A 4141-nucleotide genomic window follows, 5' to 3' on the forward strand; every position below is an offset into this window, starting at 1 on the left:
TCGTCAATTTGCGTATAATTAGTGATCTTAAAACTCGTTTTAAATATCAAGAGAAAATAAACATGAGGTGGACCTTTTTTTTTTGAATTCAATTACATACATATAGGCAGCTATAGGCCCTATAATTTATCTCTTTATTAAATCTGTTTTTAGTTATTCAAGTTTTGCTCGAAATATTCTTGCTAACAAATCTGGCCTATTTTATGTTTTATCATTGTGCCTCAATTCTTGTTTAATTTCGGGCTAATTTGGATTGCATGTCATTCTTAAAAATACATCAGCTTTTCCATATCTTTGAACTAAATACACTGCATCCATATATCTTTTAGTTAAATTTTTAGGACCCCGAATAAACCCTGTAGGCAACACAATTGATTTGTCAATTTTATAGCCTCTATTCTCACCATTTTGTATACTATCTACAATTTCTTGGTAAAGTTCACCTCGTATAGTCTTTTGATTATTATGAAAATAATCTAATTTCGCAATTTCAATCTTAACATGTATATCCACTATATATTGTTGTAGAGGTCTGCATGTATGAAGGAGTATAGACTTATCTGAAAGTTTGATTTGAAGTTTGTAGCAATAATATTCACGGCATGACACAGTAATTCGTTTCTTACCTCTCTTCATAATTGAAAGGAAAAAAATTAAAGTCACAAAGACAAATCTAGAAATGGCAATATAATTATGCGCTCTAAAAAGATTAAAGAACTTCAATGGCAATAAAACTTACCACGATCTTCCATCTCTATAAGTTGTTCAGCCGAATTAATGCGATTGATTTGTATGAAATCTTCATGGACTATTGAAGTATTCAAGTTTATTTTTTCGATACGTTCATGCCATCCATGTTCTCCACTGATAAATATTAATGGATATTAAAGTGGATCATAACAGGCATAGTAGTAATTTACTCTATGTGCAGTATTGGAATGTTCATAAATTAATATATCACGAGTCTTTATGTTTGCAGATGGATCCTCATCAACCTACACTGTAGCCACCTATTCACATGATGGCATGTTATATACTCTCTGGTCGAGACCTGGATCAGACCTCAGCACGATACAGTATGAATTAAAATCAGAAACTTCACTTAATGATCGAAAGAAATGACAAAATGGATTCATCTTTAAAATATCTATTAATTTTTTCAAAGTTGATTCACTTAACCCATCTGAAATTTGTAGTCTATTACTAATTTCATTATCAATATCGTAAAAGTATAACTGTAAATACGCAGGATTTCCATCGGTTGGTAGAAGTGGATTTATAAAATGGTATATCTGTCCCCAAACTTTGAACGTATACACATCTCTCTTATTCTTGCACAAATTTTTATCATATTTAACACTAAATGAAGTGAATGTAAAATGATTGTTATAAGTACGAGCAACTTTTTTAAAAGCAATCGCTTCACATGAAGTAGAAGTAAATGACTCATACAATTCAGGGGGCTGTTCCACTGTAATTTAACATTTTCATCACAACAACAAAAATTCTTACTTTCTTTGTAAAACTTTTTTGCACCACAATGTTTACAAATTGTACAAGACGAAAGAATATAAGGTTCAACTAGGATATTTCGCATATCAATTCTCTTAAAACAATCTAAAATGATAGGAACATGTGAATCACATTGAGATTGTATATTGTCATTTTCATATTACTTTTCCACGTCAATGCTTTCATCAATATGAAGGTCCTTCTGTAATTTGACAGACTGATCAATAGAACCTAGAATCATAAAATTAGTATAAGATCGCTGAAAGACAACAGAAGTGCAAAAATTGGATTAAAAAATAATTTTTCAAAACAAGATGAAAGAAAGTGTACTACAACATGACCAAATAAATAGCCAGATGCAAAAAAAAATTATAAAAAAAATATTCAATCTACGAAACCTGCTGTGAACTCATGACAGTATATCATCCTTCTTCCTGGCATATATGTAGAATTCATAGATATTTCTGTAATACCAAATATTTATGTTAAAATGACGTAAAAACAGAACGTAAAAAACATTAAATCAACAAGAAATCACATTTAAACAACAAATCATACCTATATATCTCTTACGCAATTTGTCTTTTTGAACCCTTGGCTGAATTACAAGTTTAGAATCGTGTACTTGTGTGGATAAGTCCAACCTTCTTAAACGAGCACATCTACTCTTAAATCAATTATAAACATTCATATCAGAGATTGCCCATACAACGATAGTTCGGAGACTATCTGCGTGATCCTTGACTTGCTTGAGATTGTATTCTCTTCATTAAATATAGATTCGAGAACTTGAAGTTGTGCAGATGTAGGTGTCCAATATTACTTACCCATTGTATTGCTGAAACAAAGAAACCAAAAAAATCAACTCAATAAAATTCGAAACATAACTAAGAGCATGCACATTGAAAACAATATCTTCGGACAAAAGAAGCCAAAAAAATGCATACCCTTTCATGACCCGAACAATAGAAAATATATTGAAAAACAAAATACAAGTAAAAATGAAACCCACCAACAACAACAGGTATATCGCCGATCAAAATATATACGCAACTTGAAGACAGAGAGAAAACAGAAGGATGTGAGGCATGAGAAATAGATGACTAAAATAAGAAAATAATTAAAATAAGGACAAAGACAAGGTGCTTGTACGAATGAAATGAAAACAACGTCGTTTTTCCGTTCAAAAGGTAAAATGAAAATGACACGGATAGAGAAATGAATAAATTATACACACCTAAGTACTATAGTTGGAAGAACAAAAAAAAGAACTAAGTATACTTAAGAACAAAAAAAAAAAGAAAAAAGAACTAAGTATACTTATTCATTTTTCTATATTATATATTATAATTTTTTATTATCACATAAATAGAAATTGCAAAATTTTAAAAATACTGTTAAGAAAGTCTGACTACCACACACGAGCATTGATTAAATTTCATACAACAAAAGAAACTCATGTTTAAACGAAAATATAACTTCATATAAAATTATGTCCGCAAAAAAAAAAATGAACTGTTGTAATAAGAGCTGATAGAAAAAGAAAAAATCAATGCCTCCGTATTTACGGAGGCTCAAAAGTTTACGGGGGCACAAATTTCATTTTTTTCTTTCTTTTTCCTTCACTAGTTCTCAGTATAACAATTTAATTTCATTTTATCAACTTAGTTTTTTTAATAGACGTGTTTCCTAAATTAAATACATAAAATATAGATCAATTTTTTATATATATACAGAGATTATATAAATCATTCAAATGAGTAGAAATGTAGATAAATGATAGACATATTAATCACATTTTCAATCATAACCTTTTGAGTGCAATCAAATAATGTGTGAAACATGTTAGATCAAATAGTCCCTCACATTGATAGTTCAATAATTTTTTTCTCCTCACTTTTGTTTTTGGAAAGAGTAAGATCAGGCTTTTTCGGTAACATATTGTACATTTCTACAACCCGCGAACCTCCAGTTAAATCTGAAGAAAAAGAAATAAAGAGAGGAAGTACATATCCTCTAACTTAAATAGCTTCTCGTGTTTTCAAAATTTACTTAAAATCACTCCTCACATAAAAGATTTACATATCTTTGCTTGCAGGTACTCAACAAAAAGAAAATCAGGTGTCTATCTACTTTTTTTTTTTTACCCTAGCTATTTTCTCAAGACTAAATTTTGCAGTTTGAAATTACATCTTACTTATTGAAGATATATGGACTAAATTTCAATATTCAATTCTATTAAAAATCGAATACAAATCATGAATTTCTTGCCAAACTTCATGATATTCTTCTACAACGACATACATGATATTTTCTTTTTTAAATCATATACAAAGTTTATTTTACAGACATGGAACTTCCATTAATAAACTTTCTAACTCGCCTATAATGCAAAATCTACCTTAAATCTATATCAGGGCCTCCACAACGTAAAAAATAGAGTTTTCTAACAAAATTTTCATTGTAATATACCGAGACAGAAGGGAGGTGCCACATTATTTCTTCAGAATCATTACTCCTTTACTAAACCATAATACCTGTCTAATTAGTCGCACAACAGTTTCTCCTCTCACATTTTAATAGATACATTCTTAATATCTCTCTTATACTTTTTAATGTATATGTATAG

Source organism: Olea europaea, chromosome 3 (genome assembly GCF_002742605.1).
Source record: "Olea europaea var. sylvestris chromosome 3, O_europaea_v1, whole genome shotgun sequence".
Taxonomy (NCBI): domain Eukaryota; kingdom Viridiplantae; phylum Streptophyta; class Magnoliopsida; order Lamiales; family Oleaceae; genus Olea; species Olea europaea.